At 35.8% G+C, this 24,409-nt stretch overlaps 1 long non-coding RNA gene across 1 annotated transcript in view; it reads right to left on the bottom strand.

Moving 5' to 3' along the window:
• The window catches only part of LOC132706800 (uncharacterized), a 128,263-nt gene extending 123,466 nt beyond the window's left edge, over positions 1–4,797 (bottom strand). The window contains exon 1 of the long non-coding RNA XR_009619647.1: positions 4,661–4,797. This is a non-coding gene — a long non-coding RNA (uncharacterized LOC132706800). The remainder of the gene's footprint in view (positions 1–4,660) is intronic.
• Positions 4,798–24,409: the final 19,612 nt, after the last annotated feature.

The following is a 24,409-nucleotide window of genomic DNA, read 5'->3' as shown; positions in this document are numbered from 1 at the left end:
CGTCAGCAATTTCGACTAAGCAAAAATCGACGCAGGAGGAATCCAGAAGTTTTGTAAAAAGCGACTGGTGTTGAATCTGTTGCTGAGAAACGGATTAGTAAAATCTCGCTTTCTAAAAGTGAGACAATTATTATTAATAAAAATAAAAATAATAATAAGGGTCTTTATTTCAATTATAGACAAAATACCATTCTATCGAACCAGAGGACAAAAAAAAAGTACGTAAATTTCCGTAAGTGGTATCAAACAAAAATGACTAGTGTTCCCCGAGAATCAAACACGAAGTAACAATAATAATATTTCATTTCAATTACCTAGAATTTTTTTTAATTTGTTCGACCAGTAGTTTTTGAAAAAGATTAGTTTTAAAATGTTTGAGGTTGCTTAAGTTTATTATTTCATTTGATAAATTACTTAAATAAGAAACTATTAACTATCAAAAGGAAGAAATACCTACCTTGGACAAAATAATACCGGAACTAAAAAAGGACAATTTCATGATTTAATTCCACCAAAGAAATTGTGAAAAACTAGGAGAGAAATCAATATTCCTTACAGAAAATCTCAGAACAAAAAGTAACTTTTAATAGAGAACGACGAAATGATCTCCTGGCGATGGCGATATTTAAGAACAGTTGCGACAAGAAAACATGTCAGGATAAAAAGTTAAAATGCGCTTCGAAGAAAGGATGATACACTGGAATAAAATCACCCTTGAAAAGAGGTAAAAAATTAATAATTACACAATTTTAACAAAACAGGATTTGTCGGCGGTACCTTACTAGGATTTCAATCAAAAGGGACTAGAGACTATGATGAAAACAGGAACGCTGATGTTTTTAAAAACTAGTTCCAATATATTCCTCCTGGGTATGCTATCACTCAAGAAAATCAAAAAAATGTCCACATCTTCTTGGAAAGAATCCCTTATTATTTCCCGCACTCCAAAGACCATCTGACTACTCGGAACATAATGACTGAAATTTTTTATTTACTATAAAATTTCCCAGATTTTTTAGGTCGCGTAGAAAATTTTTCTATTTCTTCGTTTCAAAAAGTGGAAAATAGTATTCAGTGTCAGTGTCAAAATATACCGCGTGTTGAACTACGACAAATGAACGGAGGATTTGCAGATGAATTTTTGATGGGTGAATACTTCAAGATCATCCAGATGAAACACACCTCCAATTCGTTTCATTTCATAATACTTATGCTTATGTAGTAGGTGAGGTAACTGCTATGTGTCAGAATTAGTTAGGTGACATCTTAGACCCCAAAATAGAAATAGTTATTTAATAACACATTGGCATTTTTTTACATTAATTATTAATTGCTCCATTATTAAAATACGATTTATTTAATGTCAAGAAAACTCTAACAAAACTTTAGAACTACGTTATGATTGCAGACAAATTCCACAGATAACAAAGATTTCAAGGATTTCATAAAGCTGGTACACCGGATTTACGCGTCATTGATTTACTAATCAAAACTTACATAACGACATACCAGTTATTTGGTGTAATGCGCCTTCTCACCCGTCTCGCTGTTGGGATCACCCACATTGCTTTACTTGGTGATCATAGCTAGAAGTTCCAGAAAAACACTTGGACATAAAATAAATAAACAGGGCTTTATTTTATGTGAAAGAGTTTGATTAATTTTCGCATTCGCCAAGTGCTAATAAGTGTTCTTGAAGAGCACGGGAGAGCTGGCAGGAAGTGTCTCTCTTTATTATAATGATTGTGCAGAATTATATTATGAGATTTTAATTACGTCCCAAAGAAGTGATTTGTGTCGTAAATTATGAAATAGGTGCAAAGTTCTTATGCAATGATATCAATCGCGATTGACTTTATCACACGAGTTGAAAGTAGTTGATCATTTACGATTGTTTGCTTTGGTTCGCTATTCTGGGCATTTCAAAAAAAGCTGATATTTTTTTTAATCCCAGAAAAAATTAAATTTTAAATATCCCGTTAAAAAGCAACATTCCGACAAAAGAAGGGCCCTCAAAAATTGCCTCTGTGGGGTAAATTCCCGCAAATTCGAAACGCATTGCTTATTATGGGGAAGGATTTATCCGAGCCTGTCGACAACTGACGTTGTAAAATGTAACACCGCAATAAAACTGCCAGGGACTTTCAACAGTTCAAGAGATAGGATGTCGTATCCTGAGACGCAATATAACGTATTTTTGATATCCCAAGGGCAAATTTTTCTCGCCGTATTTTCATTCCCGCCACATATATTTGACCATCCCTCTCAAATTTTCATCAGGAGAGAATCGATTCAGACCTATTATATTATTCAGGACCGAAGGTCGAAAAGGAAAAAAAATCAAGACTTTTACAATCTTATTTTTACGTGTGTAATCTATGTTATAGTCTATTTCAGAAGGGTGCAGAGTAATGAAACCAAATTTGGTATACAAAGGGACTACAAAGTGACCACAATTTAACCTATGGCCGACGTAGAACGAACCTATAAGGTTTGACCGTGGGTAACCCTGTATACGTCTTAAGTTACTGCTGCCATCTTTCGAGAGGCTGAAAACGGATCGACATCGACCGCGAGGCCCAAGTCGCATTCAAATTTGGACTTGCGAATCGAGTTACGAGAAAAAAAAATCAGAATATAATCCGTGGGAACAAAATCCGGATCTGCACCCGGAGTTTTGATTTCGCTGAAGTTGGATTTACCTGCCGCTCCGCATTCGTAGCGAAAGTTGATGCACCGCCGACCCGCTCCTTCAATTGCAGAGTTTATTATAAGACGATTATTGTTTTTGATATTTATTAACGATTTAGCCATGCTCTTCTGATCTAGTTCAGCAAGGTCGGGAAAAACTAGAAATTGAGCAAAATCTACTTTTCTTCTAACAAAGTATAATTAAATTCATAAGATAAGAAAATCCAAAAATCGGTGATAGTTAGACTGCCGGGTGTTATGCAAGCAACTGGATAGTTTCTATGTCAGTGGTCTTAATAAATTGATCTATACAATATGTTGTTAAATCAGTTTAGTAAAATCGACATACAAATTACGAATGTAAAGAAATTTAAATTTTTACATAACTGAAAATGTCAAGAAGTTTAGAAATATTACCTGCTAGTATTAATCATATTTATTTCTTTTCATTTGAAAAAGAAGACATTGAGGTATACGCACCTGATGTATGGATTAAAAAAAAGGCTCTATCCGCCAGAATATATCCTAATAAATAAGGAAATCCATTTGAAAAAAAAGTACTTTTACCAATTTTGGTTAACACAAAAACATGATGTATATCGCTCTACTCTGTGTTTCACAGAAATAATTACTCTACATGGAAGTGACATCCAGAATACTGGCAAATTGTAGTCAACATTTCAGCAGGAAAATGTGGAAAACAACAAATATTTCGAAATCCGATAGAGATGGACATGGGAAAATATTTTACAAAAATGATCGGAAAGTGACAGGAGAAAAGCCAAGTATTGGAAACTGATTGCCATTCGTAGACATTATACTTAATTTGAAATTTTACTCTTAACTCTGTTCCTATTGAGATAAAATAATAATATCATTCATTTGGTTTTTCTAATGTGTTTATAGACTTAAGAAGATCGTCATTGCGAGCGTCAGTGTTTCGATATATTTCCTCATCCATAATGCACAAATATTTCAATTTAAAACCAGCATTAAGTTTCTAAGAACTAAAAATCCAATAGTACTCGCAATTCAAGGTCTCATTATTATTGTTGAAAGTTACACACGTTTCGCCTACACGGGCATCATCAGACATATAAAAACGTCAACCCAAACGCATACACGCGCAAATTGCAATGGCAAAGTTATGAAAGAAATTGTGGCTTTGGTCAATCTAATTTCTCATGTAGGATATTGATGTTTTTATTAGGAGAAATTTCATGCATCGTTTACAAAAGATGGGTAGCTAAAGCAGATTTGGTCACATTTCCCTTGTATTAGACTGCCCGCTACAGACCGCATTACAATCTTCGCAGTGCAAAGAATATACCCCTCAACTAAAGAAACACTCCACGGGACGCGTAACTTCGATTAAGGATTTCTTCGGTGCATTGTTCATTTTAAAAGATATTTTTTCATTTCTCTGAGGAGTCTCGAACCAGACCAAAACAAACCTATACGTCTTCGTGGAAGCGCTTGAATTCTTCGCGTAGTCTGTCTCGTTTTTTTATCACTCTTTTCTATCATTTGTTCAGTCTAGATACGGGAAAACTAATTCCAACGTAACTAAAACTACGAATTTCATAAAAAAATTGTAGGTCTTCATTTAATTCGATAAAAGAGGATTGGACGATATTATAAGAGTACACAAAGTATCAAATAAAATACGGTCGTATGGATTCGGTTGTGTTGCCGCGTACAAGAGTGTTTCCATCAAAAGATTACTGGTTAAAAAGTTGAAAATCTATTTCGCCCAAATGTGGAGTCGCAAAAATTGACAAGTGATACCTGAGGCAATTTAAGGGCCGTCGATGGGCAAAGAAATAATAATATTAAATGAGGTATTCCCAATAATATATTTATCAACGCCGGTCAGTCACGAAATGTCCCAATTCCAATCAATTTAATCCTGGCAAATCTTTTAACTTCGAGTTTTCAAGTTAGGACGCTCAGTCTAACCTAAACTTACGTCAAATCGATGCCTGAGGGTAAAACTGATAAAATAAACCAAAAATCAACTAAGAAACGAGACACCAGACGCGCACAACTTCGCACCACCGCGTCGTACGCTCCGGGTGGCCCGCCAGAACCCGTCTGATCCCGGATTCGTCCGGCACGAAACTAAACTCAACTCTGAATCCGCCGCGGCATTATAACTCGGAAAAGAGCGAGCGTTTGCGATCGCGCATACTCGGCTCCTTCCGTTGTTACGTCAATAGTCCTTCCGTCTCTGTCGGCGCCCGCGACCGCTTCCACCCCCGCGCCTTTAACCCGTACGTCGGCGGCGCCGTTGCCGATTCTTGCCGATTTTCCCGCGTCGCGGGAAACATTGTCAGAAGTGGGATAACGATTTGTTATCGTGAAAAGTGTATCTAATTCGTCAGATATCGTTTTCAAATAATGTTTTGGAAAGAACATTTATCAATATGGGATGATCGGATGAAGTAAATACTTGTCTTATTAAACGAGAACCGACATAAAGTTGCAAAGATGGGGCGGCAACGTTGAAAACACCACCGTCCGCGTTAAAGGCGGTAGAGGAGGAAGAAGATTGGAGGAGCGGCGGCAATTAAACACCGCGAAAATTCGTTTTTTATTGTGTCTCGTATTTCCGCGACCGTTTCGGTTTTCGGGCGGACGGATGAATAAGTAATTGGACGTCAGCCTGTGTCATCTACTTTTGGGGGATGCGTCAAGAACTTTCCCGAATTAAACGCCTTATGAGTGTCACTCGGAAGGTTTTCTGTATTCAAAAACCGATTAAAATACGTGTAGAGCCAGTTTTGCGCCATTCGGATGGTCGAATTTAAGTTTCAGTTGTGTTTTTGGAGTCTAAAAGAATGAAAAGAAAACTGAAATCAACCCAAAACCCTTATGATGAAGCAAAAAATAACACATTTTTTTCAATAATCAATGTATTTTTATTCTTATTAACTGGCTGGCGTCAGGATTTTTATTTTTTTATAATTCCTTCTCTCTCCTTACTTCTTACTCTTCTGAGCAATCCGTTCATATGCATTCTTTTTTTAATTCTATTTTTATTGTTCGCATCCTCTGGCTCTGACAAATTTCTATATAATAGTAAGAATAATAATATACTCTCTTTATTAATAAATAAATAATCGTTTATTGACCACTTATAAATACAAAAATGTATTTTTGACGTAAGGAAGAATAATCAAGATATTTCAAAAATAAGTTAATACGGGAGTGGCGACATTCGTACAAAAACAGGATGGCCAACTAAACTTTATAACGGTCCTTCATTTTGAGCCGACCCGTTTCAGATAGGTACTGGGAAATATAGTCGTACTTTTGGAGATTATAAGTAAAAGGATACAAGCATTCTGAAGATGTTGGAGTCTAGATTTAATATAGTTGGGTAATAGACGATGCTACAATAAGCGAGATATGATCAGACTAACATATCATCAAGTTTAAGTTTGACTTCCTTACTGTTCAACTTATGGAAGGATTTTTATAACTCCGAGCCAGTGTGTTTAGAAAACCGCAAGTTATCGTCAAATCATAATCCTAGAGTGGCATTTCTTTAATTTCTTCACTTTTCTTTCCAAATAACATCTGCGTCTTAGGGGTATTTAATAAGAGGTCATGAGTCCGAAATTATTTTTAAATCCAAATTTTAATAGCAGCATTTAAAGCTTCACTAGCAACAAAGGAAACATATAACTGAGTATTATCGACGTATTGATGAGATCTACAGAATTTAAAAAAGTAGAGTAGGCAGCTGCATAAACTGAGAACAGAATAGGTCCCAGAATCCCCTCTCGGGAGCAATTGAATGTGAATAGTTATTTCCCATAAGAACTCTTTGGTGCCTCTGAAAAAAAAACAAGAGAAAGAGTATACTTTATCCCAAAGTATTTCAGTTTAGCCAAAAAGAAGTGATGCAATGTTCGAACGCTTTGCTATAGTCCAAAAGTATGAGATAAGAGTTTAATCAGCGTTATATCATCAACAGATGAAGAAGTAGAAAACCAGACTGTGTATCTGGGAGGATTTTATTATAGCATGGAAAGCAACGAAGTTGTTAAGCCGCAGTTTCTGATATGCTGGGACTTTAGACTTTAGAAAATCAGAATAAAATACCACCAACAGCTCCAGCTCTAGATTAGTCTTAATTGTTTAAAGCACTGTGCACATGTCTCCTCAAAGTAAGCGAAATATTTTTAGGATCAGCCTTAAATATACCTTTTCTCGAATCTCACCAAGAGTGTACAAAATTTCTTAGTTCTCTATACTCGTTTAAAGCAATTTCTGACTTAACACCTTTGAATCTTAAACGTGACCTATTTTAAAATATTTATTAAAAACTTTCGGTTAGTCAAGGGGCGGTCTCTTAATTTTAACCATCTTAGTGAGGTATGAGTATCAAATAAATAATTCATATTATTCTTCGAAAAGTCACTTGTACGCTTATATTATCCAAAGAGTACAAAATATCTCAGTTAATTGCCCTAAGACTATTCATAAACAAATCATTATCGAAGGAAGAAAAATCTCTAAGGTCCCGAAAAGAGGTAGGATGGCGGTCTTTTTGCAAACAATAGAGTGAACGGATATATCATTTCAATATTGTCACACATGCGTAAATTGTACACCAATAAGTAAACTTGAGTTACTTGTAATCCGAGTAGGCTCTGTTACCAATTGGTGCATGTCGAAGTTGGGAGAGTATTTTAAAATCAAAAAATAAGCAGTAGTAGTAAGAGCTCAATTTATTGTGCTGAAGAACTATCCAAGCTCCACTTGAATAAGGTACTGTACTTTCTGGAGGGTACAGGGCTCCTCTAGACGTGCGGACATAATGTATGGAAAATTGTGAATGCACCGCCCTGGCTATAAAGGACCGCAGATAGAAAAGGAATGGGAATGATTACCTCGTCGAAAGAGTCCAACTACTTTCAATTATCTCGGCAAAACTGTATTCCCATAAGCATTGATACCAATCTGATATTTTTCGATGCTGCGTAATTTGAAATGCTAAAAAAAACGGGAAATTTTGCAGCAGTATATTTCGCCACATCAATTTTTCCCTGTCCGTAAAATAGCTGTTTGACTATCCGAGTCTGGGTTACGCCCCAAGCATTACCTGTGACGATAAATCGCCATTTTATAGCCGGGCAAACACCGTCTTTAATCTACTGTTACGGCATCGTAAAGTGTTGGCCTTTCGCGCTAATTAATTTTGCAAGACTCGCGGTGACGTCACCAAAAACATTCAACGATCCGCGTAGAAATCGATAGCAGCTGCATCCACTCCACATCAAATGAAATCGAGTAGAATTGTGAGCGAACTAATTCCATGGTAATTAATGGTATTGTCAAGGTTAGATCAGGAATTTTGAGGATACCGGTCGTAAATCCCAATCGCGGTTTTTTCAGCTGCGCAATACTTAATGCGATTGTCAAGAAGTCAAATAGCGTTGAAGAGTTGGGCATGGTGGACCAAATGCTCTCTAGTACTTCTTCTGTACGCGGTTGGTCAGTAGTTTAGTCAATGTGTTGACTATAGGTACAACGTACGTTTTAATTTCTGGTTGTAGATACCTCAGGTGCAACGCCAACGGCACAAGAACACCAAATGAGATACTGTTGCTAAACCTTTACTACGATAAAGAAGAATCAGGAAGAAGAGAAAAGCAATAAAACTTGTAACTAGCATTGTTCTTTCCTATATAGAATTTTTTCGTTATATTTTATTACATTTTGTACTATTATCAATGATTATAATATATAGTTTTGCTCATTACTCTAGAATGTTTACACCATATCTGATATGCTATTGACGTGTGCACTAATCAGTGACTAAAGTGAATATTGTTCACAGATAAAAACAATTTCTTTGGCCCAAAGTAAAACACGTTTCAAACAAAAGCTTTTTTTTTGCCTTGATAGCATTTTTTAGCCTCTTGATATTTTTTTGCCAATTCTAGGAATATATGATTAAGATAAGAAAAAATATTAATTTGCTGGTCTGAAGGTAATGATTACTTGCACCAAACTTGACCCAAAGGGACAGGATCTCTTGAAATATACATAATGTTACTTATCTACAAAATCTACTGAGGAACACAATATCAGGGCAGTTCTAGGGCGAGTACAAAGCCTGGACTGCATAATGGTGACCGATTCTTTGAAATCCATGCCGACTGCGTCGATGAAGCCCGGAATATGACCCTCAGATTGCAGTTGCTGGGGAACAACAAGCCGGGGGCAGAAGGGCACCGACAATTGCCACCTGTCTCAGGCGGGAACCAAGATGATATCTCTATGCAAGGATTGAGACTAGATTATGCTTCTATACAACATACAGAGCGTGGATCCCTACAAAGAACTACTGGATCTATGCTGGAGAAACTATTCTAGACAAGTTCAAAACTGACAGGGTCTGGTATATATGGCAGCTGTCCTAAGGCACAGATATCTGTACCTCTGAGGATCTATCCCAGTATATTTCAGGTAGAGTTCTATGAGATATTGTTGTGTTCTTGCGAAAACATCAACAGAAGGTCAGTTCAGGCTCTTACCTCTGTGAAAGTGAGCTTAGGATTGCCACTTGAGTGTCGAAAATATCGACAAAACTGGCGGAATGTAATTCAGTCAATCTAGTCTGTGACTATTAAGGGTAGAAAAACTATAACGGGACTCGGCGGCAATGCCGTATCTATGACTCTCAGGTCACAGTGTCTAGAATTACCTTATTTTGACTCCTTAACATGGATACAGTCTCATGGCAGCCTCTGGCAGGTTTGGAGAAGCATCGAGGCCATTGAGGCAACGCTCAAAACCTTCAATGATGCCTGGCTGCCCGAAAGCATATTGTAGTTTTTTTTAGCAGTACATGCAGGCTGTGTTTAGAAGAGAAGAAAACTCCAATTCACCTTCTAACTAGCTGGGCAGAAGACCAGCAGATTAAGAGGACAAGGAACCTCATTGATTGAACCCGAGGGACTATCAAAACTCCCCACGTATTTCTCCGAGAGTACAGGGCTCTTCTAGGAGACGCACCGCAGATAGAATAGATAGATAGATACTTCCCCGCAAATAGGTGTTTGTTTTGTTGTTCAAGTTTTTCGTCATTCGGAAATTTCAAATCTTTGAGTTTTTGTTTTTTGTTTTTGTATAGTGAGGTCGGTTTTTTTTTTAACTAAAAGAAGTTTATGTATTTCACAACAGTACAACAAAATTCTTACACAAAAAGGAAAAAATGTTCTAAGATTATAAGGTCAAAACAGGGACTCTTTCAGTTGCTTTTTCTGGAATAGGTTTTTTATTAAAGTGTGAAGTGGAAGATCAGTACTAACTAGAGGGTGCTTGGGCAAGAACGTCCTTCATTTTCATTGGTATAGCGATTCATAAAAATTACAATAATTCACATCTTTATATCTTTATAATTTATGCCATCTTGAAACCAAGCTTAAATCCTAGGTCACTTCACTTATTTCAGATACTTTTCTAATTTAAGTTCATAGTACTTCCTAAATTCCATATGATTATGTTAAAGTCGATTAACATTTTTCAGAAAAGAATCAATAAAAATAAAAAATAAAAAATTCAATTACTGAAAACAGTTACATCCGAAAAAATACTCAATTCCTCATGACTACAGGGAGAAATTGCGAAGAACATACAATTTCTTTTTCTGATTGTCATACCATGATCCCTCATAGGAATACCTTTAAAAAAAGATATAAATATCATATCGAAGCCCCAAAACCCGTAGCTATATTTTTCTTGGAACACCACCCCGCCCTATCTCTACGGTACCCCCGCTGCGTCCTGATATTACATTTTCGCCGCAATCAAAATCACTTTTTATTAGTTTTCGGTCGTAACTCTTTCTAGTCCACGCCTCGACGAAAATGATTAATACCCACGGAATAATTAAATCCGTCGTCGCCTTCCGCAGGGATTGATTCGACTTACATGCCAGATTAAGGATCGGCTATTAAGTTGATAGATTTCCCGATTCTGTTTTGCTCAGCCTCTAAGGTAATAAATCCGATTTTGACAGGTCCGATCGCGTCCACCATCTTTGTATTTCCGACACAGGAACGCCCCTAAATGTTGAATGCCTGTCCAAATCGCGAACTATCAATATTCCACATAAAATCGGTTCATTTTCGACCAGCGTAAGTGTAGGAGTTTTTAGAACAGCATTATTTTTCTTCCCAATATTATGTAGCATTTTAAATACTGCATACTTCATTGCTGTCGCTTTCTTCAAGATTTTTTTCCGCTGTGTTTCCCCACGTTTATTCTGGACTTCTTCCCAAATCATTTGTAATCGAATCTAGCCCTGGTTGTGGCTTAAAAAAGTTTCGTTGAAAAATTACTCATACATGTTTAACAAAATTAAAACTAATGTATGCTCGAAAATGCTATTGCCGCAATCAAGGAACTGTTTTAGATTTGGTGATTTTACGCTTTGGAGGTTTATATTTTGTTATAATATAAGACAAATATTATTTGTTGGCTTATAAAGGTTATTCAGAAAAGGAAACCCGTTATTGAATGCAGCTGGATTAAAATTAAATCACCGTGTAAGTAGGTTTTAGGTAGATTTTTAGTAGATTTAAGTAGGACTTTAGGAATTGAGTGTTTGTTGGCTGACCATAGCTGAAATTGCTAAGCTACAAAATGTGAGGAGAATCCATACTCCATAATCCAAATGCAGAAGAACATCTAGCTGTATATTTTCATACACAACGGTTCAGCTCCTACTTTTTTTTTACCAAAACACTACCATTTGTTGGAAACTGGTGGTATATTTTGGCAAATATTTTTTTCTTGGCAATCGCCTATTGGGAAATTTGACTCTATATTGTCTGAGAGCAAGAGTCGGACTTTCGTTATCGGCGATATAACATTCTAATAGGTCAACTTTTTCCTCCTTCGCATACATTATACAAAATGCAACTTAATAAAATACATAGGAAATAGTGGAAGTCTGGAAGTGTTTTCAAGGCTACCGCGATGATTATGTCGAAAAGGTCAAAATTAATGGTATCATTAATTTTGTGTTTGTGTCTTTCAACAGGCTATATATTTTTGAAAGACATGTGGTCTTATTATTAAAAATATGAATATTTTTTAAAAGTTTTTTTCCATTTAAGGAAATAATTTTCAAGATTCTTAAACTTTGAATGTAAAAGAACTTATGTATTATCGGAAAATAGTTGTCAATTTATCATTTTGCGGCAACACCGCGTAATTTAAGAAAATATTTTAAATTTGATCATTGCCTAAAGAAGAGCATTATTTTCGTAAAAATAACAGATGGAAATAAGTTTTAAAACACAACACGAATACTGAAGATGATCGCTAAAAAGTTCGAAACGACGCAAAGGACTATCCAAAAATGCAATGCAAATGTGACATTGTTTTACGACCCTGTATATAAAAAGCGACGATTAGGAAAATAAAAAAAAAAGTCATTTTAATAGAATCAACTTTTGTATTTTTTTTTTGTAATCCCCGTAGGTTTCGCGATAAGGTATAGGCCCCTCTTAAACGGGCCGCCCTGTAGATTATTTTATTCTTTTGAAAATTTAACATTGTGCATTTGAATCCCCAGTTTTGTGAAACCAGATCTCTTCGAGTATGGGCGATTTGTTTCGCTCTTCAATCAAGGCAGAGACTTGTCGTCCCAATGAATTGTAACCACATTGGAGCTTCCGGCCAGCCTCCTGTTGCTCCAGATTCCGGACTCGCCTCCCCGCGAACCTTTTATTACCCCCTCCGCTAATCTATCACGTCGCATGATTCTTCCATTAATTAAAACCCGACTCGGGATGTTCGCGACGCCGTCTCAATTTAATTTAAATGATTTAGGACGTTCCCCGAGGACGTGGGACGTTTCCTGGATCTCGCAGCGCCGGGGGCCCACCGTCTTCGCCGATTGTTTGGGCCGCTCAGTATGTTAAAAAGTCCCACGATTTTTTCGATTGACCGTCGTATAACACGTTCGAAAGCGTTTTTCTAAATCGAAAACGAAAAACGCAACAAGCCTTTGGGTCTCGAGGGGCCGGAAACCCACCACAGCTGACTCGGATCGGGAGGCAGATGCTAGAGACACCTGCCGGCATGCTGTTGGCGACGGCTCGTGCACATTTTCGTTAGGAACCGAAACGCCGTAGACGACGTTTCGGATAGAATCCGCACGGTAGACGATTTGACCCGAATATGGTCTGTTTGTTAAAGACAGAGAGTAATAACAGCGCATTAATTATGCAATACCCACAACGGGAAGTCAACTATATTTTTTGCTACTGCCTTCTGTAATAGTATATTATGCAACAAGTGCGATAAACGACAGCGAGTGCTTAATAAACGAGTGAGTTTACCAAACGCGTTGCATACTATACTTTTTCTACGACCGTCACGAAAAAAATCACTATTTAAAAATCAAAACAGCTTATCGGATTACTAAATGTCGTACCATTCAAACAACATATTTACTCGTTGCTATTGAACCTATTCGTTTATCGTTCCCATCGGTTCTGCTATTGTCGTCTCTCTTTAGCTGTCTACATGTGTGTACTGTGTAATTAACACAATTTTAAAACGTTATGTTGCTTATTTAACTTTAACAATTGATCATAAAGTAGTTTATTTAAAAAAAAGACTGTAATTGGAAGAAAAATCATCTAATGATAGAGTTTTTAAGAAGATTATATTTTTAAGATAGTATAAGCAAGAAAAAGCAGGTCCTAACCTTCAGTTTTATTTTGTTTATACTATGAGACATGGATATTTGAAAATGCTGCAGCTGATCTTGGCAAGATATTAATATAAAAACCGTAAAAACCACTAAATTTCATGCGAACGGCATGTAAATTTTCTGTGGGAAACTTAAATGATATAAATGTCACTTTACTTACGAAATAGTTCACTAGATTTTAATTGCAGCTTTTTGCACGTAGTATCTAAATTGTCCGACATATTGCATAACATATTTCTGTATATCAGTTTTTGGGTACATTTTTGCAAAACATGCGTGTTGTTCACTAACATGACAGTCAGAATTGACAAACGTCAAAATCTCCGAAAACATCCGATTGCTCCCAAACCCGAGCGGTAAAATCCCGGATATGTCCGAAGAAACTCACATGGTAAAGTGACGCTTCTCACACGCTAGATCGGTGTATAATTAGGTATTTTACAGACGGGAGTAGAAAATTATTATTATTATGCAACAAGTGCGTGACACAAGCGGAGCGAGTGTTTAATAAACGAGTGATTTAAAAAGGTTACCGAATGTGTCGTAAACTTTTTAAGTCACTCGTTTATTAAGCACTCGTTCCGCTCGTGCCAAGTAAACTCGTGACTCAAATATTGTTTACAACACTTGTTGCATAACGTAATATTAAAGCACTGTTTCTGACCACTTCACTGTGGTAACATTGCATCCCGGATTCAAAATAAACGGAAAGGTATTGAAGACATGTGCAAGGTGGCTGTTTTAAGAGAGGCCTGCACCTTATCTCGAAATCTATGAGTATCATAAAAACCGTTATAATTCAAAAGTTGTTTCCAGCAACATGATCTTGTTTTTTTGTAATAATTCAGTTGTCACTCAATTATATACGAGGTGGTCAAATAAAGTTATTTAACAAAAAAACAATATATTTTATTACATTTTTAAATATCCCTTTAAAAGACGAGTCCAACGATATATGTAAATATCTATATATCGGTCTGTAATCCACCGTTATTAGCGAATATGTTCTAGTTTCCGGTTATGTTAAGGTTTTCGTTACGTTGCATATTTACTTATACACCTAAAGAAGACTTCTTTTTCTGAGGCCTTTTAAACGTGATGTTTTACTGTATTAAATTAAACGCGACCAATTATATAACAAATACCATCAATTATTTGCGTTATTCAAAATAGTGGAAAATTTTATTTTTTGAAAAGTTTTTTCTAATGTTGTTATTGTTTTAAAAATAAAATGATTTATAATTTTCAATAATAGCAAAAATTATAAAAATTAAATATTTTACATAAGAATATTTACATACCTGATATTTTTATTGAACTAGGAACGTACGAATATAACTGACATGAACATAAAGTTTATGTATATTATTAGTTGCTAAGAGTCTATTTAATTCTTGATTTAAACACTTATATTTGCTAAATCTAAATAATAAAAACAGCATTTCTTTGATTTCTAGGATTATTATAATTATAATTTATGTCCCTTTCCGACAACATCTCTTTTGTTTTGTTTTCATGTACTACCATAAAGGCTAGTATTCCAAATTTTAGTGTCAACTACACATATAATTAAGTTATGTAGTCTATTTACTGAAGTTCAGTCTAAAACCATAAAGACACCGGCCTAATACATTGTTAAAACTCAGATCAAAAATCAGATTCGTCTAGAAAGAACTAATTCTTCAAAATATTGTACATTACACCAAGAACTTGTGGGTATTTTTTTTGCAAATATTATTCCTTCTGACATCGCAATGTCCTCTTTAAGGCGTTGCCTTACAAGAAGAATGAGAAAAACTTCTACGAAGTGCTGACTTTACTGAAATATGCTTTAGACGTAGTATAAATAGTGACTTTTAACTGAATAGCAATCATCAGTACTGTAGAAGCGTACGTTTAGCTTTTTATATGCTAACAAGGCACTGTTATTAACATTGGCGTCAAAATAATCTACAAGGGAGGCTCCCAGAATCAAGAAATCCCAGAAATCAAGAAATCCCAGAAATCAAGTAAAGGATTGGGATGGGAAAAGAATGTGGTCAAGATTTGGAAAGACCAAAATATCCGGAAAATGATCAAAACGAAAGTTCTAAAAGCGCCGACATACTCCAACGCAACTTATGGCTCATAATTTTGGAAGTTGAATGCTGCATGCCATAGGAAAATAGAGGCGTTTGAAATGCTATGTGCTATTGCAGGATGTTGAGGATCTCTTGGACGGTCAACTGACCAAATATTTCCATACTTACGTGCAAACGATAGGGAAGGACGTGATGGAGAAATTTATGATCCAGGGCATCAGGTTTATAGACGTCACAAATATGTCAGTAGCAGGAATCATGAGAACCGTAAAGGATAGAGAAGCATGGAGAAATCTTGTACATTGACTAAGTCACCACGCGCGGACCCGAACGACTACTGCAAAGAGAGAGACAGAGAAAGATCGAAAGGGGGAGGAGGTGGTACAAGATAACAACTTTGCTTAAAGTTCAGCTAAAAATCAACAGAAAAAAAAAACAGAAAAACATCGAACTTGATTTTAAGATGTTGTGTTTCAAATAAAGCTTTCGCTTATGTAGCCTGTATAAGAACAGCTAGTTGCAGGTAAGCATAAATAAAGACATTTGGTGGTAGATCCAGCATAGCTGCTCATATAACGAGCGTTAAAATTTAAAAAATGTAACAAAGAATGTAAATTAATTACTAGGACCGAGTAACTCTCCCATCGACATATTTAATCAAGAAATTGACTTTCTTTGCAGCAATAGCAATTTTTAAGATTATTTTTAACCGACGTGACAGACAGTTGAAAGGCTGAGTTCAAAATAATGCGAATAATAATTTGTCTAGTATACCTGGGTAGGTATCTACTAAGACTTTTTTGGTAACATCAAAATAATATTTGCTCGATTCGTCCACTGTGCGCCGTTTGTACCAGGGCAATGAATATGCACGAGAGTCTTAAATGCAAATTTAGTTTCACGGATCGCGACGGGGGTCAGCCTTCCGACTATTACGGTTGTTTTCTGTCAAAAGAGATAGTTGCCGCGTGATCTTCGGCTCGAGATCAAAGGTTGCAGGTGTGTGGGTGGCTTTGGAATACGGATGACGAGTTTTCCACGAAGACAAGTCGAGATAGAACTCAACAAAAGCACATTTTTTTACGTAGCAATTATGCTTTTTCTAGTAGGGATAAACATTAAGACTGTGCTGTACTTTGTCGTCTGAATGCGACTTAGACATGCCTACCAATACTTGCAGGCTATTTTCTTCTTAATTCTGGCTTAAAATGAAAGGTACTGTTAGCTCAAGCTGAAGGTCATATTTTTTGAAGAACGTGAGGTGATCGCAAATATTTGAAATAATTGTTGAATGTTGTTGAATTTTCCTTTGTTCGTAATTTTATCGACTTGAAAAAGTGAAGATTTATAGATGCATAAACAATAAATCCGTCGCAGTGTGATATAACCGATTTTAAAAATAAACGTAACGGTGAATTATATCAACAAAGAAGAATACGACACACGGAAACTTATCCGCAGAAGTAACGGTTTCAAAATTTGTAGTGAATGGCAATTAACGATAGGGAACTAGAACATTTTTTAAAATTTCTTCAATGCATTTGTTTATTTATATTTAAGTTGCAATAAATAATTCAAGTTGTGTGTGTGTGTGGGAATAATCGTGACGTCATACCGCTGCATTAAGATTGATACGGCGTTGTTGCTTTAGAGTTTTCGGGTAATAGGCTGAGAATTATAGGTTAGGTGGCCTTTTATTTACATTTATGTTTGGCTCGTGTAAATGTATGTTTGTATTTAATCTCCGCTAGATTGTAGGTATTTGTCCTTAGTGTGTGTTATATGATAATAATAGAAGCAAGCACCGCAGCATCAAAGCATAGCTCGGGATCCATTTTCCCTGAACAAAATTCTATGAATTTTGTATAGTCTGGTTTTCCCCCAAGAAATCATTAATACTGGCAAATTTTAACATCGGCTGATAAAAACCAAGACGCTCCATTACTCCATCAAAGTTTAAACGTTTTGAGAGCTGACTTTTAGATTTGTCTATAACTTCCTGTAAAAAAAAGTGAGTTTTCTTCATCAGAATTTAGTTCTTTTTCTGCTCCAAAGTAAGGTAATATCAGAAACTTAATTGTAGTTCCGACTTTGGAAAGTTTACTCTTTCCCCAATAACAAATAACTTCGGTTGGCCACATCAGGAAAAGCGTGTTAACATCCACCTAACATAATGTAAGTATGCTTTAACAATAAATTATATCAGCTACAAATATTATTTTGCATCACAAACCCAGTGCATATATAAAGTCTTTACAATTAAAAATTTTCTCGAAAAAAGAATAATCATGGCACTGAACATTTAGGACTTTCTCACATTCTTCATCAATAGTGCAAGAAACCGCATATTTGCATGCAAATATTTTTAACCTTTCGAATTTGCACCCATCCTATTGCAGAGTGTCCATGCTAATACTTTCCTAATCTATGTAAAATGAAGAACACTTTAAGTTCTTAAGACGTTAAGGCGCAGAGCGGCCGGTAATTCAAGGATGGATGAAGAAATAGACCAACGACAACTTATATGCTATCGCCACGTAGAGAGAATGGGTGAAGAAAGATTTACCAAAGCAAATTCTAAAACGGACACCCATAGAAAGAAGGAAAAAAAGAAGATATAAGATCACGTGATTAAGCGGAATATGTCGAGCCATATCAGAAAGGAACTAACTAACCAAAACTAACCAAAACTAACCAGGAGACTGAGAAGACCGAAAGGAATGGAAACTGAAGGCGTAGGACCCTGTAGAACTGGACATACACACTTGTTGTATTTTTTGTTGAAAATTTACTTTTTATTTGAATTTCCGTATGAATTTTAAAAACTAGAAAACTTTGAGTTGATTACAATATTATATTGGTTTAAAAATAGTTGCTAAATTGTTTATAAAGATGCCGCGAACCTCAGCAAAAGAAAAACTTTCGGTGTTTGGCTTCGGATATTTTCAAAACTTTCTTTTTGATACTAAACACAAGATAACAAAAGCAAACAACAGAATCAAGACTAAAATTTAAATTAAAACCACCAAGACGCGTTGCCGTTCTGTAATGGCTTTCTTTACGCTACCATCCGGCTGGTGCGTAGTCTTACGAGCGAATTGCCGTCACGACCGGTCACAGCCAATGACAGCGCGTTTCACACAGGATTTAATTTTTACAATTTTTAATTGCTTATATTTGTTACATAGAACTACGAAAATACTTTTTTGTCAACTGTGGTTATTTTAATAGTATAAACTTACTTTTGTAAGCAATATTTTTCAAATTAAAATTTTGTTCTAGTTCCCTACTAATTAATAATTACACACTTTGAATTGAGATAATTTAAAAGGAGCCTACAGCAACACAAATTTACATAAAAATGTCTTTAGATTGCTTTCGACTCCGGAACTAGTTAACAATATAATAATGCACAACTAAAATTTCTAATTCCTAACCGATATGGCCAAAATACAATATATACCGGTTGACACAAGAAAGTGGGAACACTCTATAACTTTTAACCGGCTTGACATAGCGATTTGAAATTTGGAAGGGTTAATATAGGCTGGATGTCCAATTTTTTGCCAATAGTTGCACTTCCGATTTTAGCGGAAACAGTAACTTTCGAATTTAAATGGAATAACCTATATTTTTTTGGATTTTTGGATTCTACGTTAAATAGGACGGTGTTTTTCTCTTTTTTTTTTGTTTTTCAGATTTTTATTTAATTTAACCTGGTCACCTGATCATGAAAAAAATTGTAAATTAAATTTTTCTTCACTTTCATAATGGCAATTTTTTTTCAAAAAGCACCCTAGCGGGAACAACAACTTTTTTTGCAACATTTTGACACCAAAGTTTTCAAAATCCCTTAAAAAAATTCATTTACAATTTTTCACATGATCAGGTGACCTGGTAAATAGTATTTATGATGGCCACAGGCTCCTAGACACAATTTTCAAAAATTAAATAATTAAAAAAAACAGAAAAGATGAAAAAACCATCCTATCCTACGTAGAATGATTTACTGAATCTAAAATGCAAAAAATATAATTTGTGTTATTTAAAATTCGAAAGTTACTGTTTTTTCCGCTCAAACCCGAAGTGCAACCATTGACTACATATTGTCAAAAAATTGGACATTCAGCCTATATTAACTCTTCCAAATTTCAAATCGTCATCGCAAGCCGGTTAAAGGTTATAGAGTGTTTCCAGTTTTTTGTGTCACCCGGTATATTAAAATATTAAAGTATTCGATTTTATTCATCATAAAACTGTATTACGCCAGAACAAAACGAAATGAGCAAGAAACAAAAGTTTTTGAAATCTAAATCTGGACTTCTAACTCTACGCTCTGAGACTATGCGCTTTTAGTAGGTTGGCCTGAGATATCTTCCGACCTTCGCGTTCGCAAAACGCATCAAAACTGTTTCGCTAGAATGCTCGCGAAATTTGAATCAGAACGTTGGCGCCAGAAGGAAAATTACATATGCATTTATTCGGGAATTTACGCCGAACAATCGGTCTTCCGAAGTCTGCGCCCAAGCAACGATCCATAGGAAAATATGCAAATGACAATAGTCGAGACTGTGCAACCGTACAACGAACGAAATACAACAAAAATCTTGCTTGATGTATTTTTTTTCGGGATTTTCCTATATGCGGTTGCCGTTCCAAGAATATCGCCCGAAAATAGATAGTATAAATATTTATTTTGGTTACATTCCATATAAAATTTTTTATGAGCGTTTACTGGTGCTCCTGTAACGCGTTAAACGATAGGAGGTTATTGTATCGGGTGACGTTTCGTGTGTTTGTTTATGAAAGACTTTACAGCTCCCTACTGCTGTGCCATCTACAATTTGTAGGGTGAACACGTTTCTCTGGGTAAAACAGTATTTGGTGGTTGCTATAGATATACGGGGTGTTTTAAAACAAGTGCGAAAAATTTAAGATGGCGATCCCTTGTTTAAAATAAAGGGTAGTTTTCTTATAAATATTGGATAAAAAATCAGCCATTAGTCGTGGCGGTAAAATAATGTTTTTTTATTTTATCTTATCTTTTTTATTATTACGAAAGAATTATTAATTATCTTATTTTCGTGAATTTCTAACCGTGTGTTATAAAATATTTAATATTGTTACATTATCATCCCACTTTCAGCGAATTATTTTCATACCTTTATGTGATTGCCATAGCAACCATTCATCACAATTTTATGGCGGTCTTTTTTATTCGGACATCTGTGGTAGTTATAAATTGTTTTTTTGTTCCATTAAAATAAGCATTTGCACAAGGTATTCATTGTTAATTAATAATTGTTCTGTCTAAATATTTCGTTAACTTTTGTGTATTTCCGTACTTTGTTTACATCGTATTATAAAGTCCTAGCCATTTTTCACATACCCACCCACAGTCCGTATCCATTACTACCTTAACGACTGGGGCGTAGTATCATGTTTACGGCTATAATCTGTTTCCCTAAAATGTGCAGCAGTAAAAACTCAAATTGCGTCCATTACGAGTCAATTTAGGGGTCACCCATAAGCGTAGGTATATACCAAAGCAAAACTACATTGCCATTTTAATATATATAGCGTTATAAACGCTCTCATTAATGCCTCAGTGTATTAAAGTGTATACTGTTAACACCAAAAACCGATGAGTATGAGGAAAAACTCTCACTTCAAATGGCGTGTAGCTCAATACCACCTTTATCAATAAATGAAAAAAAAATGTTTTCAATCTGGTGTGGCGTGTGGTTAACCAAATGGACCTTTTAATTTTAATTTTTAAGTCAAATCGAACTATAAAGAAAAGTCAAAAATCATTCAAATATCCAGAATGGTGGGTCAGTTGGCTTTAAAGCTACTTTAACGATATACTCGAATTTTATATATAAAGTCAACAAATTACGTTTTGGAAATCAAAGGCGAAAGTATAAACAATAAGAAATAGTGAGAAAAAATTCAAGGGACTACATTAAGCTATCCGGATTTAAAATCGTCACCTCAGTAGCTTAAAATATATGCAGCAGAATTATTCTAACAAACCGAAACTAACCAAAACAATAACAAAATAATAGGTCAGATTAGATTATTGTCAAATATGCTCAAAATTTTATCTTTTGGTATTTTGTTTTTCCAAACCAATTTTTTTCGTGGTTATGAAACAATTTATAAAAAGTGTAGATTTCTTTAAAAATTTTAGTGATAAAAATAATAACTTAACAACATATAATGTTATGCTGCTGTTTCAAGTTCTTAATTTCTTCTTGACGAATATTTATCGATTTTTCTGAAACTGTTCCTATTCCTCGGTTTCTAAGATAAATTTGTAGATTTGCTGGTATGCGAACGTGCACTTGCATAAATAAAAAAGTCGACAAAAATTACCTAGCTGACTACAGGTCGCAAAACTATAAATCACCATACCTTTGACGAGTTGGGAATGAAAGGAATTCTTTCATCAATCATACTTCCACATTACACTACATCCATTATATTTTGTGATAGGTTGGGCATCACGGAGTCTAGGTTACCTCCCTCTACTTCTTAAAATGCGAATTTTTATGCTCTAAACACCTTTTTAAACGGCCACCTATAATTTGGCTTGAAACTTTATGAACCCTCAACTGTCTTTTGCTAAATTGCGAAATAACCTCGAGCGAGTCTCCTTTTGCCATTTTGCTAGTTTTGTTTGAAAAAGTTGTCTTCGAAGCTCTAGATGAGATGTTCTGGAACTATCTACAAATCTCGTGGATGCCTTCTGCGTCAGTTGTTTATTATTTAGACTTGCTAAGGTTTCGCGAATCATCATGCGGGCTTCTTCAGAGCTTAACTGAGACTGGCTCGCATTCTGCCATGGACTTGTTTATATATTGTTTGAGAGGGCGGAGCTAAAGGAAGGTCATGTATATTCGTGAAAGGTCGCAGTTAAGATTGTTTGGTAACATCTGATGAATTTTTTGTGGTAGTTTTCTTGAGCCTAGTTAATATTTTTCATTCGATCTCTCCAATGTATTCTTTGGCGCATATACATGGAATGCTGTATCTCAAACAGAATTTTGAATTTGGTGGATCGAAGACGTTGAGAAATTTTTTGGCAGAAATCTGGTTTTGACATTATATTGATTAAGAACTTTTGAAATGTGGTCAGTGATGTTTTTAATTTAAGGAAGGGCAACAGTTGCAAGTGCGGGGTTACTCATTTAAATGAAGGTGTTCTAATTCTGGGGTCAGTGACTCGGGTTGAGATAGTTTTACGACTCTGTAAACAAGAAAGGTGATAACCGATGATTTTTGGCCCGGCTGTGTGCGTAGGTTTTTGGCAAACAAAGTAGAATACTAGTCAATTTTCTTTTGTTGCTATTTGCGCTACAAGGCGACTCTGCCTTCTGCAGTCATTCTTCCACGACTTCTCCTTTGTCTATTCATTAGGTTTTTGAAACAAACCTTTGCGTAACTTCACCCTTTTTCCAAGCTGCCTTTGTGATAAAGAAATAATTCTTCCCCGCCGGAATTCCTATAATGTGTACATGTACTTTTTCACCTTTTATAACAAAAAAAAAACGAATATTTCATATTAATAATTAGGTGATTCCATATAAGTTTGGTTGTAGTTCGATCATATACTCGTTTACAGCAGTAGTAGAATTTTTTTTTAATGCAAAACGTTCTCACTCTATGCACTTCAAAAGGGGGAAGCTAAACGGAAAAGCCGGAGAAGAACCCGCAACCCCATAAACATCTACCGCTGATAAAAAACAACCTCGCGAGGTTTCCGCCAAGCCCTCTTTCCCCTCCCGTCCCCGCCGTACCCAATATTATGTATTCGGCATTGCTATAAATTCAAAGCCAATTTCCGATCGTTTCGCCCGCACAAAAGGCGACGTGGTTTTGCTCGATTGCTGGTAAAATTAGGTTGTTCGCGAGCGGTAATGGACGTTTTTGTTGCCGTATTACGTAAGCGTTTTGCGTTAAAGGCGATTATGCGCCAGAAGAGCGACTTCCCGGTCCGTTTCCGCTACCCTCGGTCGCCTTCAACCGCTAAAAGGTAACTCCACGCCCTGCATGAGTAATGCATCGATGTGGGCGCGAGAGCGGTTTAGGGGGGTCGGTTCGACACCGGAGGGGACCTTAAATAACACCAAAGACCAGAAACCATTTTTTTGTTCAGAACTTGGTTTGATTGGTAATATGCTCTATAGGGGCTCTAGGTTGATAGTTCCTAAAATAGCTAGGCAAGACATTCTGGGTAAGCTTCATTAGAAATTCACACTTGGGTGTTAACTAGTGTGTAGAAAAAGCAAACTTATCTTTTTATTTGCCTTTTATGCATAAGCATATACAGGACGTGGTCACATCACAATAAAAATAATTGTCCAGAACCGTTGATCTCTCATAAGGTTCCGAGGGTGCCTTGGCGGTGCCTTGCTGGTGATATTTTTCATTTAAATGATCACTCCTTTCGACTTGTAACAGATCACTATTCAAAATTTGTGGAGGTTAGTAATCTAAGTAAGGATTTAACTAGTAAAAATGTCATCTTAAATTTAAAATCAATTTTTTCTAGACATGGAATTCCACTTTTAATCATTTCAGATGGAGGAACCGAGTTTATGAAAATCGTGATCCTTATTTGACATTACTGATCTGATGAACACTCCACTTGATGGAAGGTCTTCGCTTGCAAATTTGTGCTAATGCATAGATCTCTTCGTGAATTATTGCCTAAACCATATTTTCAACCACCTTTTGGTTCTAGAGTCAGATATAACAAACATTTAGACATAGCTAAACAAAAGCAGAAATTTGGCAAAAGGGTATAGTTTTAAGTAAGGTAGGAATTCGTTCTTACAAGGTTCAATCTGACGATGGCTCAATAATAGATTGAAATAGAAGATTT

Source organism: Cylas formicarius, unplaced genomic scaffold (assembly GCF_029955315.1).
Source record: "Cylas formicarius isolate icCylForm1 unplaced genomic scaffold, icCylForm1.1 PGA_scaffold_8__14_contigs__length_24414737, whole genome shotgun sequence".
NCBI lineage: Eukaryota > Metazoa > Arthropoda > Insecta > Coleoptera > Brentidae > Cylas > Cylas formicarius.
The sequence above is the reverse complement of the archived record's forward strand: the minus strand, read 5'-3'. Positions and strand labels throughout refer to the sequence as shown.